Source organism: Heptranchias perlo, chromosome 7, assembly GCF_035084215.1.
Source record: "Heptranchias perlo isolate sHepPer1 chromosome 7, sHepPer1.hap1, whole genome shotgun sequence".
Taxonomy (NCBI): Eukaryota; Metazoa; Chordata; class Chondrichthyes; order Hexanchiformes; family Hexanchidae; genus Heptranchias; species Heptranchias perlo.
Window position 1 is genome coordinate 14474524 of NC_090331.1, and position 16181 is coordinate 14490704.

Below are 16181 nucleotides of genomic sequence, written 5' to 3' on the forward strand. Positions count from 1 at the left end.
CATAGAATGAGACATAATCTTAGAATTAGCATTAACCCAGTGAAAGGTGATTCCAGCGAAACAAATGAGTTGCACAGTGTTGTGAGAACGTGCAATGTACTGACCCAGAATGTTATCGATGCAGAATCATTTGAGGAGTTGAGGGTTGCATTTACACTATAACTGCAACGTCAGTGCAAAGCGGTTTAACTTCTCGCTGATAGGCCGTTTTTACATTATAACTGCACTAAATCCAGAGTAAGAGTCTCACCTGACACCAGAATAAAGCAGAGCGAGACTCCTTGGAGGAAGAAGTCTCACCCTGTTTTGCTTTGGAGTCAGTTCGGGCCTCCAAACCCGATTTACACTCCGAACTTCGTATTGGTATTTAGCAGCGCTGCTGAAGTTGCAGAATGTCATGGGACAGTCAGAGGGAGATGGCTACTTACTTGGGAAGTAAGGGTATTAAGGGATATTAAAAAAAGAGGCAGTGAGTTGGGATTTAAGATGAAGAGCTTTTGTGGCTAACAAAATAGTGGAGGAGGCTTGATGGGCCAAATGGCCTGCTCTAGCTGTTCGGAATTGCTCCCTGCAGGAATTTCTGGAGCATGTGAATTAGTGAATGCTCTATTAATGCTAAACGATAAAATTATTACGCACCGTGTGTTCCTTAGCTCTAAACGTACAGTGAGATTTCACCCCTACGTATTAATCTTGAACAAGAGTTGACACTAGATCATCACTACTTTAAAAATGTTACTGCGTTCCTGAGTGAAGGGGGCGAGTGCATTTGTGTGTTTGAACAGGTATGTTCAGAGCTCCACTTTGCATGGAAACAGAGCAATACACAGCCAGCAGCATGTGTCAATGCTTTTGGCCCAGGTTGTTCTAAAGTGTTAAACTGGTACCTGCAGTACAAGAGGGTCTTCAGTTTGAGAGATTATTTGCTACTTTATGTCCTTCTTATTTCTGAAAAGTTTAAATCGACAATCGAGAGAAAGTGGGAGAGAATGCAACCAAAATTATTTGTGATTATTGCTTCTGGTCAACATTTGCCACTAACCACAAGGGTGAAAATGATTTGGAAAAGGTCCGATACACAAAATAGTCACTCCTGGCCCTAAGGCACTATTTTAGAATCAGCCAGCATGCACAATATTGATTCCCCATCACAGATCAATCCTGTAAGTGCAGCCAATCAAGTGGCTCAATGAAGCAGGTGGATTACTCCCCTTGAAGTGCAGCAGTCACCATATCTAAAATGAAGGTTAGACTCCCAAGTACCAATGCACAAGGTAAAATTGGCAACTGAGATAGATCAGAGGGTGATGCCTGTTGTTTTACCTCTCTGGATATTCATATCATCAAGGAAATGTCAGAAGCTGACATTGCTTTCCATGCAAGAACACCTCTGGGTTGAAATTGCTCTATGCAATGTTAGTGAACAACATATTAATGTTATTAGTATCAAATAAACCACCTAACACTAAAATCTCCTGAAGGGGTCGGAGAGGAAATTTCCAGAGTAAGTTTTTCCTTATGGGCCCTGGGTTTTTCTCTTTTTTTTTGCTTCTCCCAGGAGATTACAAGGCTGCGAGGGGTGGTGGGGTGGGGGTAGGAATTATCTAATCATGATGCTCCAGCCAAGGGGCAAGCTTGATGGACCAGCTGGTCTTTTCCTGCCCGTCAATTTTGTATGTTTGTAAAATAGCAAAGGGTTTCATACAAACACACTTGCATGATTTTTTATTTGTATCACTTGATCGCTGCAGCCAGCTCTCACAATGACTATCTATATATATATATATATATATATATATATACACACACACACACACACACACACACACAGGTGTAGGCAATGGCTCAGCTTGTACACAAGATAGCATTGCTCCAGGAACCTACTTGTTAACTCTCAATTAGCTGCTTCAGCATGGAAATTTAGCTTTCTTTTTACATGTAGAACTGTAGGATCTTATTGAAACATACAAGATTCTGAGGGGACTCGATAGGGTAGATGCTGAGAGGATGTTACCCCTCAAGGGGGAATCTAAAACTAGGGGGCATAGTCTCAGAATAAGGGGTCGCCTGTTTAAGATGGAAATTGTAAACAATTTTACAACACCAAGTTATAGTCCAGCAATTTTATTTTAAATTCACAAGCTTTCGGAGATTTTCTCCTTCCTCAGGCAAATGAGGAAGGAGAAAATCTCCGAAAGCTTGTGAATTTAAAATAAAATTGCTGGACTATAACTTGGTGTTGTAAAATTGTTTACAATTGTCAACCCCAGTCCATCACCGGCATCTCCATAAGATGGAAATGAGGAAGGATTTCTTCTCCCAGAGGATCGTGAATCTTTGGAATTCTTTACCCCAAAAAGCTGTGGAGGCTGAGTCATTGAATACATTCAAGGCTGAGGTAGACAAATTTTTGATCAGCAAGGGAGTCAAAGGATATGGGGAAAAGGCGGGAAAGTGGACTTGAGGTAAAAATCAGGTCAGCCATGATCTAATTAAATGGCAGAGCAGGCTCGAGGGGCCGAATGGCCTACTCCTGCTCCTATCTCTTATGGTCTTATGTTCTTATAGGATCTTCCCTTAATGTATGTAAACCACATCCCCAGACCATCGACACTAATTAGGGGAATTGCTGTCGCACAAATTAGATATGGGCACACACATAAGGTAACACTTTAAACGATATCTGAAACTAACACAGCAGAAAAATTGAAGTAATGATAAACTTCAGACCTTTACTGTCACAATCTGTGGGATATGATATGTAATTAAATGCTAAATTTAGAGTGCAGACCTGATACTAAACCAGTGGGGCTGACGACCGAAGACAGCTTTTGGTGTCTTGTTCGATGCAAATTTTAATGCGTTTTTTTTCCCCGTAGGGAAAATGCCAAAAAACCATAAGCATTAAAAAATAATCATTTAATAAAGGATTATTGAATGGGAGTGATTCAAAAGGCACTTAAATTTTACAGGATATAATCCGATCTTGTTTGCTAATGAGTGGTTACTACAATAAGTCAATTTTATTTCTTCAGTTTCTCTCTGTTTCAGGATGTGGAGATGCCGGTGATGGACTGGTGTTGACAATTGTAAACAATTTTACAACACCAAGTTATAGTCCAACAAATTTATTTTAAATTCCACAAGCTTTCGGAGGCTTCCTCCTTCCTCAGGTGAATCGTGTCGAATCCTGTGGGATGGTGATTCCCTTTGTATTCTCACAGACGCAAGGTCGGCCCATAGCCTCGCTTTGCATGATGGGATACATGACTATGACTTGGTCTAGAAATCGTATTTCTTACAGCTCCATACTAAAAATGGCTACTTGTGGTCACTGAAGTGCGGCAGAGGTAGGCTGCCAGTACCCATGAAAATCATTTTCGACACGATTCACCTGAGGAAGGAGGAAGCCTCCGAAAGCTTGTGGAATTTGAAATAAATTTGTTGGACTATAACTTGGTGTTGTAAAATTGTTTACAATTCTCTGTTTCAGAGCAGCTGGAGTTAGGGAAGTCGTTATAAGGATGAGAGAATTTTTTTTTCTAAAAGCATATTTAACTTTCTAATCAAAATTTTAACGAACACAATGCAAGCAATCTGTTACAGTGTCGTTTTCAATTCTTTCACAGAGAGACATGGCAAGTGGGGCTGTGAAAAAAAATGTAATCCAGAGATCCACTGTTTTTGTAGTATGTCATATTGTATTATACACTATCACTCTCTGGTAATTAAGTGGCAATTAACACTCAGTAAACTTGGAGTGATTTAATCACAATCATTAATCTATTCAACACACATCAGAGGCTCAAACCACGTTAGCCAGAGTGTTGACTGACACCACTGTGTCAGCCAATGAGTTGGAGGTGAGGTGGGATTTATGACAGGACACACCGCTACAAAGTCTATTTACTTAGCACACAGAGTCTGTTAACATAAGAAACATAAGAAATAGGAGCTGGAGTAGGTCATATGGCCCCTCAAGCCTGCTCCACCATTCAATAAGATCATGGCTGATTTTGGACCTCACTTTCCCACCCAATCCCCATATCCCTTAATTCTCTTAGAGTTCAAGAATCAATCAATCTCAGTCTTGAATATACTGAACGAATGTGCGTCCACAGCCCTCTGGGGTAGAGAATTCCAAAGATTCATAACCCTCTGAGTGAAGAAATTCCTCCTCATCTCAGTCTTAAATGTCCGACCCCTTATCCCTTCAATTTATTTATCCTTAACCCCTTATTTAAAAAAATATTCTGTTTTTCTATTTTTCTTACCATAGTGAATAACCTCACATTTCCCCATATTATACTCCATTTGCCACCTTCTTGCCCACTTACCTAACCTGTTTATATCCCTTTGCAGATTCTTTGCATCCTCCTCACAGCTTACTTTCCCACCTAGCTTTGTATCATCAGCAAACTTAAGATACATTACACTCGGTCCCTTCATCCAAGTCATTAATATAGATAGTAAATTGCTGAGGCCCAAGCACTGATCCCTGCGGCACCCCACCAGTTACAACCTGCCAAGCCGAAAATGACCCGTTTATTCATACTCTCTGTTTTCTGTCCGTTAACCAATCCTCAATCCATGCTAATATATTACCCCAATCCCATGAGCCCTAATCTTGTGTATTGGTAGGAGTGACCACAGCACAGTCCTTGTGGAGATGAAGTCCCGTCTTCGCACTGAGGACACCATCCAACGTGTTGTGTGGCACTACCGCCATGCTAAAGGGGATAGATTCAGAACAGATCTAGCAGCTCAAAACTGGGCATCCATGAGGCACTGTGGGCCATCAGCAGCAGCAGAATTGTATTCCAGCAAAATCTGTAACCTCATGGCCCGGCATATTCCTCACTCTACCATTACCAACAAGCCAGGGGATCAACCCTGGTTCAATGAGGAGTGTAGAAGAGCATGCCAGGAGCAGCACCAGGCGTACCTAAAAATGAGGTGCCAACCTGGTGAAGCTACAACTCAGGACTACATGCATGCTAAACAGCGGAAGCAACATGCTATAGACAGAGCTAAGCGATTCCACAACCAACGGATCAGATCAAAGCTCTGCAGTCCTGCCACATCCAGTCGTGAATGGTGGTGGACAATTAAACAACTAACAGGAGGAGGAGGCTCTGTAAACATCCCCATCCTCAATGATGGCGGAGTCTAGCACGTGAGTGCAAAAGACAAGGCTGAAGCGTTTGCAACCATCTTCAGCCAGAAGTGCCGAGTGGATGATTCATCTCGGCCTCCTCCCAAAATCCCCACTATCACAGAAGCCAGTCTTCAGCCAATTCGATTCACTCCACGTGACATGAAGAAACGGCTGAGTGCACTGGATACAGCAAAGGCTATGGGCCCCGACAACATCCCAGCTGTAGTGCTGAAGACTTGTGCTCCAGAACTAGCTGCCCCTCTAGCCAAGCTGTTCCAGTACAGCTACAACACTGGCATCTACCCGACAATGTGGAAAATTGCCCAGGTATATTCTGTCCACAAAAAGCAGGACAAATCCAATCCGGCCAATTACCGCCCCATCAGTCTACTCTCAATCATCAGAAAAGTGATGGAAGGTGTCGTCGACAGTGCTATCAAGCGACACTTACTCACCAATAACCAATGCTCAGTTTGGGTTCCGCCAGGACCACTCAGCTCCAGACCTCATTACAGCCTTGGTCCAAACATGGACAAAAGAGCTGAATTCCAGAGGTGAGGTGAGAGTGACTGCCCTTGACATCAAGGCAGCATTTGACCGAGTGTGGCACCAAGGAGCCCTAGTAAAATTGAAGTCAATGGGAATCAGGGGGAAAACTCTCCAGTGGCTGGAGTCATACCTAGCACAAAGGAAGATGGTAGTGGTTGTTGGAAGCCAATCATCTCAGCCCCAGGACATTGCTTCAGGAGTTCCTCAGGGCAGTGTCCGAGGCCCAACCATCTTCAGCTGCTTCATCAATGACCTTCCCTCCATCATAAGGTCAGAAATGGGGATGTTCGCTGATGACTGCACAGTGTTCAGTTCCATTCGCAACCCCTCAAATAATGAAGCAGCCCGAGCCCGTATGCAGCAAGACCTGGACAACATCCAGGCTTGGGCTCATAAGTGGCAAGTAACATTCGCATCAGATAAGTGCCAGGCAATGACCATCTCCAACAAGAGAGAGTCTAACCACCTCCCGTTGACATTCAATGGCATTACCATCACCGAATCCCCCACAATCAACATCCTGGGGGTCACCATTAACCAGAAACTTAACTGGACCAGCCATATAAATACTGTGGCTACAAGAGCAGGTCAGAGGCTGGGTATTCTGGGGCGAGTGACTCACCTCCTGACTCCCCAAAGCCTTTCCACCATCTACAAGGCACAAGTCAGGAGTGTGATGGAATACTCTCCACTTGCTTGGATGAGTGCAGCTCCAACAACACTCAAGAAGCTCGACACCATCCAAGATAAAGCAGCCCGCTTGATTGGCACCCCATCCACCACCCTAAACATTCACTCCCTTCACCACCGGCGCACAGTGGCTGCAGTGTGTACCATCCACAGGATGCACTGCAGCAACTCGCCAAGGCTTCTTCGGCAGCACCTCCCAAACCCGCGACCTCTACCACCTAGAAGGACAAGAGCAGCAGGCACATGGGAACAACACCACCTGCACGTTCCCCTCCAAGTTACACACCATCCCGACTTGGAAATATATCGCCGTTTCTTCATCGTCGCTGGGTCAAAATCCTGGAACTCCCTTCCTAACAGCACAGTGGGAGAACCGTCACCACACGGACTGCAGCGGTTCAAGAAGGTGGCTCACCACCACCTTCTCAAGGGCAATTAGTGATGGGCAATAAATGCTGGGCTTGCCAGCGACGCCCACATCCCATGAACGAATAAAAAGAAAACCTCTTCTGTTGCATCTTATCGAATGCCTTTTGAAAATCCAAATATACTACATTCACTGGTTCCCCCTTGTCTACCCTGTTAGTTACACCCTCAAAAAACCTAAATAGATTTGTCAAACATGATTTCCCTTCCATAAAACCATGTTGACTCTGCCTACTCATATTATGATTTTTTAAGTGCCCTGTTACTACGTCCTTAATAATAGATCCTAGCATTTTCCAGAGGAATGATGTCAGGCTAACTGGCCTATAGTTCCCTCTTTTCTCTCTCTCTCTCATTTCTTGAGTAGCAGGGTTATATTTGCTACCTTCCAATCTATGGATGACGATCCGGATTCTTTCCCCTCAGTCTGGTTCAGTAATAACTGAAGTCGAATACATTTTAAAGTTCAGCACATCTTTAATAGCAGGGTTCTTAGTCTGCAGCATGGATTTGGACTCCTGATAGAGTCCCTCTATGCTGGCAGAGCAAGAACAAAAACATACAGAAATCCACACGTTTTTATACAATCAATAGGGGTTGGAACATACTTAACGAGAGTCAACACCAATCATAAGCCGGGCACAGGTTGCCATGCGAGGTTACATTATTTCCGGCCAATCATAGATAATCATGTGCTGACCATGTTGCTGTTAGACATCAAAGGGGATACTTCCTCACCTTCCAACTTGGAATGTTCTTCCCTGTCCCTTCTGTTCGTTATCTCCCAACCTGGAATATCTTTCAACTTTGGCTAAGCTCGTTACCTATATTGATCTGCCATAAACATGGAGACATTCAGACCAGTCCTTGAAACACATCAAAGACTCTACATTGCTAAGACCATGCAAACCTGCTGACTACGCAAACATATGGCCCAGCAGGAGGCCAGGCCACCTGTACCAATCTCAGTTACTAACTAATTAACCCTTTCTAACCATTTTGCATTCTGCTTCTTTGCCACGTAGGCATCTTAATATTTTACTGAAAACTGACCACGTAGGGATTCTCATGGAGACCATTCTAGAATCAAGGGAATTCTGGAAGATCAAAACCAATGCATCCACTATCTCTGCAACCACCTCTTTTATAACTCCAGGATGTCGGCCATCAGATCGAGGGGATTTGTCAGCTTTTAGTCCCATTAATTTTTCTAAAACATTTTCTTTACTAATCTTAATTACTTTAAGTTCCTGACTCTTATTAGACCCTTGGTTCCCCACTATTTCTGATATGTTTTTTGTGTCTTCTTCAGTGAAGACAGATATAAAATACTTGTTTAACGTCTCTACCATTTCATTATTCCCCATTATAATTTCTCCTGTCTCTGTCTCTAAGGGACCCACGTTTACTTTCACTAATCTCTTCCTTTTTGGATACTTGTCGAAGCTCTTACAATCTGTTTTTATATTTCTTGCTAGTTTACTCTCATATTCAATTTTCTCCCTCTATCAATTTCTTGGTCATCCTTTGCTGATTTCTAAAACCCTCCCAATCTTCAGGCTTACTATTCTTTTTTGGCAACATTGTAAGCCTCTTCTTTTAATTTAATTCTATCGTTAACTTTTCTAGTGAGCAACGGTTGGATCACTTTTCCTGGGAATTTTATTCATTGGGAATTACGAATTATTTCTTCAAATGTTTGCCATTGCTTATCTGCCATCATATCTTTTATTACAATTTCCTAATCTATCTTAACCAACTTGCCCCTCATCCTTATATAATTGCCTTTGTTTAAATTTAAGACTCCAGTTTCGGACTTAACTCCTCAAACCCAATCTGAAATTCTACGATATTATGATCACTCCTCCCCTCAGGATCCTTTATTATAAGATTACTAATTTATCCTGTCTCATTACACAATACTAGATCTAAAATAGCCTGTTCACTCGTTGGTTCCTCATCATATTTTTCTAGAAAACTGTCTTGGATGCATTCCAGGACCTCGTCCTCCAAACTACTTTTGCCAATTTGTTTTGCCCAGTCGATATGAAAATTAAAGTTTCCCACGATCATTGCATTACCCTTGTTATATGTTTCTCTAATTTCCTGATTTAGACTCTGTCCAACACTATAACTACTGTTAGGGGGCCTGTAAACTACTCCCACCAGTGTTTCCTGCCCCTTGTTATTTCTGAGCTCCACCCATCCTGATTCTACATCCTGATTTTCTGAGCTAAGATCCTTCCTTAATACTGTCTTTATCTCATTCTTTATTATCAGGGCTACCCCCGCCCCCCCCCACTTTTCCATTTTGCCTATCTTTTCTAAAAGTCAAGTAACATGGAATATTTAGTTCCCAACCACGTCTCAGTAATGGCTACAAAATCAAACCCATTTATCTCTATTTGTGCCATTAATTCATCGATCTTGTTACGAATGCTTCATGCATTTAGATACATCGCTTTTAATTTTAACTTTTTATTTTTTTTCCTTGATGTGATCCTAGTCACTAATGCCCTATTACCTTTGTTAAACTCTCTGTCCCTTCCTGACACGCTCTGCTTGTTTTTACCCAAATCACTACTCTGCTCTACAGCATTGACTTTTCGTTTTAGACTGATAAAATGACCCTTACTTGAACCCTGCCCTCCTCTTATTAGTTTAAGCCCCTTCCTACTGCTCTAGTTATTCGATTCACTAGGACACTGGTCCCACCCCGGTTTAAGTGGTGCCCGTCCCAACGGAACAGCTTCCTCTTTCCCCAGTACTGGTGCTTCCCACACCACTCTTTCAGCCACGCATTCAACCATCTAATCTGTTTGTCCCTATGCCATTTTGGACGTGGCTCAGGTAGTAATCCAGAGATTATTACCTTTGAGGTTCTGTTTAAACAACAAACTACAGCAAACAGTCCACAGAGTCTATTTAAAAAGAGTCTCTATGAACCACAGCAAACAGAACTCATGACCATAACTACAGCAACTTCTGCCGATAAAAGCAGGGTGATTTTGCCAGCAAAATGCAGTGTGTGGAGGATAGTTACATACAAATTGTGTGTGTAAAATCAATCCCAGTCACTTACAGCAATGCGCTCTCCAGGAGTGATTGACGGGGGAATTACCTAATCATTTCTATAATGGCGTGGAATAGCAGTGTCACTATATGCAGCCAATCTCAAACATTAAGCCAGCCATGGAGTCAAGCAACCCCTAAAAGTTCATCTGTTTACATTCTGAATGACTACAGATACATGGAAGTCATTTTCTATGCAGAAGTATCAGAGTTAAGTTGACCCTTGATTAAATATCACACTCCTAATTTCAGATGGGACATTAAGACCAAGGCCCTGTTTCTTTTCATTCATTCTTGGGATATTGTCGTCACTGGCAAGGCCAGCATTTATTGTCCATCTTTAATTGCCCTCGAGAAGGTGGTGGTGAGCCTACTTCTTGAACCCCTGCAGCCCGTGTGCCTGCTCAGGTGGGCGCAAAACATCCCATGCACTAATCAAAGACAAACAGTGAGTTTTCCTGATGTCTTGGCCAACATGTCCCCCCCCACCCCCACTCAACCAGCACCAACACATCAGGTTAACTGGTTATACATCTCAACTGCTGTTTGTGAGATTTTGCTGTGTGCAAACTTGCTGCTGCATTCCGTTACATCACAACTGTGACTACACTTCAAAAGTAATCATTGATGTAAGTGCTTTGTGACATCCTGAGGACATGATAAGGTGCTAATATAAATGCAAGTTCTTTCTTTCTTGATTTACGAGTTCATTTGAACCCCTCGCTGAGATTGCAGTCTCCACTCCTGGGTATCCATTACTCTCTGGTTCGCTGCAGTTTTGATTTAAAATGCAAGACCATCAAACCTAAATTTAGTTACTGTTTAAAAGTAAAGCACACAGTTCATACGATACAGATCAGTATTTAATAGGAACACTTGGAAGAAAAAAAAAATTATGAAAAAAGAACTTAATACTCACACAATAATACCCAACATACCAGAACACAGCAGACTGCAATACAAAGTAACAGTCTCAGGCAACCTTTCCCATGAATCAATCTTAAACCCTGGTCCAGAATGATGATTTACTCCAAGGCTTTGTTCGCAGGCACATTTTGAATTTGTTTGTTTAACCAACCAGAATTCAAACTGTGCTCTAGTTTACATGCAAAACACTGCAGATGCTGGAAATCTGAACAAAAAAAACAGAAAATGCTAGAAATTCTCAGCAGGTCAGGCAACATCTGTGGAAAGAGAAAAACAGAGTTACCATTTCAGGTCGATGACCTTTCATCAGACTCTGACTTCTCATGGTGAGTAACCAGTCAATCAGTTTTTGATAGCATTGGTTGAGGAGAAATGTTGGCCAGGAATACCATGAGAAGTTAGAGCTCTGATGAAAGACTGCAACCTGAAACGTTAACTCCGTTTCTCTCTCCACAGATGATGCCTGACTTGCTGAGGGGGAGGTAAGGTAATCATAAGAATATAAGAACATAAGAAACAGGAGGAGGAGTAGGCCAATCGGCCCCTCGAGCCTGCTCCGCCATTCAATAAGATCATGGCTGATCTGATCCTAACCTCAAATTTAAATTCATGTCCAATTTCCTGCCCACTCCCCGTAACCCCTAATTCCCTTTACTTCTAGGAAACTGTCGATTTCTGTTTTAAATTTATTTAATGATGTAGCTTCCACAGCTTCCTGGGGCAGCAAATTCCACAGACCTACTACCCTCTGAGTGAAGAAGTTTCTCCTCATCTCAGTTTTGAAAGAGCAGCCCCTTATTCTAAGATTATGCCCCCTCGTTCTAGTTTCACCCATCCTTGGGAACATCCTTACCGCATCCACCTGATCAAGCCCCTTCACAATCTTATATGTTTCAATAAGATCGCCTCTCATTCTTCTGAGCTCCAATGAGTAGTGTCCCAATCTACTCAACCTCTCCTCATATGTCCGCCCCCTCATCTCTGGGATTAACCGAGTGAACCTTCTTTGTACTGCCTCGAGAGCAAGTATGTCTTTTCTTAAGTATGGACACCAAAACTGTATGCAGTATTCCAGGTGCGGTCTCACCAATACCTTATATAACTGCAGCAATACCTCCCTGTTTTTATATTCTATCCCCCTAGCAATAAAAGCCAACATTCCGTTGGCCTTCTTGATCACCTGCATACTAACTTTTTGATTTTCTTGCACTAGGACCCCCAGATCCCTTTGTACTGCAGTACTTTCCAGTCTATCGCCATTAAGATAATAACTTGCTCTCTGATTTTTCCTGCCAAAGTGCATAAGCTCACATTTTCCAATATTGTATTGCATCTGCCAAATCTCCGCCCACTCCCCCAGCCTGTCTATATCCCCTTGTAGGTTTTTTATGTCCTCCTCACTCTCTACTTTCCCTTCCATCTTTGTATCATCTGCAAACTTTGATATGTTATACTCGGTCCCCTCCTCCAAATCGTTAATATAGATTGTAAAGAGTTGCGGACCCAGCACCGACCCCTGCGGAACACCACTGGCTACTGGTTGCCAGTCCGAGAATGAACCATTTATCCCAATTGTCTGCTTCCTGTTAGATAACCAATCCTCCACCCATGCCAGAATATTACCCCCAATCCAGTGATTCTTTATCTTGAGCAATAATCTTTTATGTGGCACCTTGTCGAATGCCTTCTGGAAGTCTAAATACACTACGTCCAGTGGTTCCCCTTTATCTACCCTGTACGTTATGTCCTCAAAGAACTCAAGCAAATTTGTCAGACATGACTTCCCCTTCGTAAAGTCATGCTGACTTTGTCCTATTAAATTATGTTTATCCAAATGTTCCGCTACTGTCTCCTTAATAATAGACTCCAAAATTTTACCCACCACAGATGTTAGGCTAACTGGTCTATAATTTCCAGCCTTCTGCCTACTACCCTTTTTAAATAAAGGTGTTACATTAGCAGTTTTCCAATCTGCCGGGACCTTTGCCGAGTCCAGAGAATTTTGGAAAATTATTACCAAAGCATCCACAATCCCTACTGCCTCAAGACCCTAGGATGTAAGCCATCAGGTCCAGGGGATTTATCCGCCTTGAGTCACATTAATTTACTGAGTACCAATTCCTTAGTGATTTAAATCGTATTTAGCTCCTCTCCCCCCTAGAGCCCCCTGTTTGTCCAGTGTTGGGATATTCTTAGTGTCCTCTACCGTAAAGACTGAAACAAAATATTTGTTCAGCATTTTTGCCATCTCCATGTTTCCCACCATTAATTTCCCAGTCTCATCCTCTAAGGGACCTACGTTTGCCTTAGCCACCCTTTTTCATTTTATATAACTATAGAAACTCTTGCTATCTGTTTTTATATTTTTTGCTAATTTATTTTCATAATCTATCTTCCCTTTCTTAATCAATCCTTCAGTTACTTTTTGCTGTCTTTTCAAGACTTCCCAATCTTCTATCCTCCCACTAAGTTTGGCTACCTTATATGTCCTTGTTTTTAGTCGGATACTATCCTTAATTTCTTTGCTTAGCCACGGATGGCTGTCATTTCTTTTACACCCTTTTCTCCTCAGTGGAATATATATTTTTTGAAAGTTGTAAAATAACTCCTTAAATGAACACCACTGCTCATGTACCGTCTTACCCTTTAATCTATTTTCCCAGTCCACTTTAATCAATTTCGCTCTCATACCATCATAGTCTCCTTTATTCAAGCTCAGTACGCTTGTTTGAGAACCAAGCTTCTTTGGTTGATCTGGGTACAGAAACCTTCCGGAGACATCCTATGAAGATTTGGCCCTCCTCTCTCTGCTTCACTCTGTCGGTTGGAGGGGTCTGTCTATTCCAGATCTGAAGTGTCTCCTTCAACTGGAACCTTGGTGTTGTTTATTGTATGTCTTTTATTCTCACTCATTTTAAACTGCATTACAAAGTGCTGAGCTCCGACAACCTGCTTATTACATCATTTCATCTAAAAATGCTCTGGCAGAATTTCAGAGATGACAAAACACTGTCATACCAGAAAGCACCAAGGAACCTATGCAAACAGGCCAGCCCCTGGGGAAGGTTTGCTGCACCCTGTCGGGTGTCCTCCACCAGGCAATGGTGTTAAGCTATGGAAACATAACTGGCAATATTTTCACATGCTTGTAATACGTTGCTACAAACAATCAATGACTGCATCTTCTTACAACACTGCTTCTTTCTCGGTAGAAGAGCTCGGAGAGTGACTGATGCCAACAGCTGAAGCTGAGACAGATAGGAAGTGCTCTTGCACAGGTCATAGGAGTATAGATACAGGAGTAGGCCATTCAGCCCCTTGAGCCTGTTCCGCTATTCAATTAGATCATGGCTGATCTGTATCTTAGCTCCATTTACCCACCTTGGTTTCCTGACCCTTCACACCATTGCCTAACAAAAAAATCTACCAATCTCAGTTTTTAATTTTTCAATTGACCACAGTTCAGGGCTGGTGGAGATGGAGATCTATGCACTTTTCCATCCATGTTCTCAGAATTCTCCAACACCCTGTCTCCACCATGTGGATCTCACACTTGCAACCCCATATTCCTGCATTCTTGCCACCAACTCAGTTTTATTTTGTGAAAGAAAGAAAGAGAAAGAAAGAAAGAAAGAGACTTGCATTTATATGGCAACTTTCACAATCTCAGGACATTCCAAAGCACTTTACAGACAATGAAGTACTTTTTGAAGTGTCGTCACTGTTGTAATGTAGGAAAAATGGCAGCCAATTTGTGCACACCAAGGTGCCACAAGCAGCAATGTGATAATGACCAGATCATTATTTTTAAGTGATATTGGTTGAGGGATAAATATTGGCCAGGACACTGGGGAGAACTCCCATTGCTCCTCTTTGAAATAGTGCCATGGGATCTTTTACTCCCACCAGACACGGCAGCAGGGGCCTTGGTTTAGTGCCTCATCCTTGCTGTGCGCAAATTGGCAAATCCAACAGTGCAGTACTTTACTGGAGTGTCAGCCTAGATTTTGTACTCAAGTCTCTGGAATGGGACTTGAACCCATGACTTTCTGACTCAGGGGCGAGAGTGCTACTACTGAGCCACAGCTGACACCAGTAATCTTTTTGTGACCCCTAACCTTGTCTCCCAAGGGACTGTCAGTTTTGATCAGGACACCAAATGTGGTCTCAGACTGTTAATTACCTGCACTGCAAGAGGACCTTGATCCTCAACCCCCCCACCGCCCCTTCCAGGGTCTTTTGCTTCAGTTCTGAAATCCATTGGCTAGTACAACTAAATAGGCACAGTAGCCTAGTGATTCTTGTAGTGGACGAGCAACCGAGGAGCAGTGACTTCTAATCCCACCATGGCAAGTTGTAAACTGAATTCAATAAATCTGGTAATTTTTGAGCTAGCAACAGAATATGACCATGAAAGCTGCTGGATTATTATCCTTCAAGGAAGGGAATCTGTGATCCCATTCCCACTTTATATGATTCACTAGATGCCCTCAGTGCAACAAGGGATGGGCATTAAATACTGCCTTGCTGGTTTTGCCCACAATCTGAGAATAATTTTTTTTAACAAGGTGATTTTGGTACATTTCATACTACTGTCCTTCTTCATGGATTGCAACAAAGTTGGAAAAGATGAGCTTCTAACAGCTGTCCTGCAATTGTCTCCAAGTACTTTTACCATTCTGGTTCTATCCCTATACCACTAGAGATGATGATAGTTCTTTAGAACCCCACAGACTGCTCATAAAGTAACGCTTCATTGGGTGTTTAGACCTGGAGACGATTCACAAGTGCTGGCTCTGAGGAGAATGACATTGACACTATCTGATTACTGTGTTAATCTTTGACACCACTATATTGAGATCTCAGCTTGCACTTCTACTGCAGTGAGTACAACACGAGACAATGACAAGCTCTTGCTGGTCTCATGTGTGCAGGTACAAGTTGCTTGAGATGACACCAGAGCCGTTTGGCTAGATTTTTGGAGCCAGATTGCAGCAGCTGTCGGCACGGCACCACTCCCAAGAGTGCAGCAGAGCTGGAGCATTTCGGTGTTTTAATGTTATGGAAGTGTAGCCGACAACTCAAGCACTTTTTTTTGTGGGTTTTGTGAATAGTCAATGAATTCGTCAACTCTGCTTCTGCCCGTCTTCTGATGGAGAACAGCAAAAGTGAGAATGTGAACGAGGAGTGACCCAGGGCAGTGAGTAGAGGATTGCTGTCCTAAAACTGGAACTGCAAAGTTAACCCCCCCACGATGGGCGGGAGAGGGTTAAAATTGTTAAAAAAACGGGAAACCCGAACCCAACCCGCCGCGAACGCGTCTTCTTCCAATTTAACCCCAGCAGGTTGGAGGGCGGCC

General features: G+C 42.7%; 1 protein-coding gene across 1 annotated transcript in view; it reads right to left on the reverse strand.

Annotated features, from left to right (window-relative positions):
* LOC137323529 (contactin-associated protein-like 5) overlaps positions 1-16181 on the reverse strand; it is a 930346-nt gene that overhangs the window by 791086 nt on the left and 123079 nt on the right. The gene's annotated exons all lie outside the window — the stretch shown is intronic.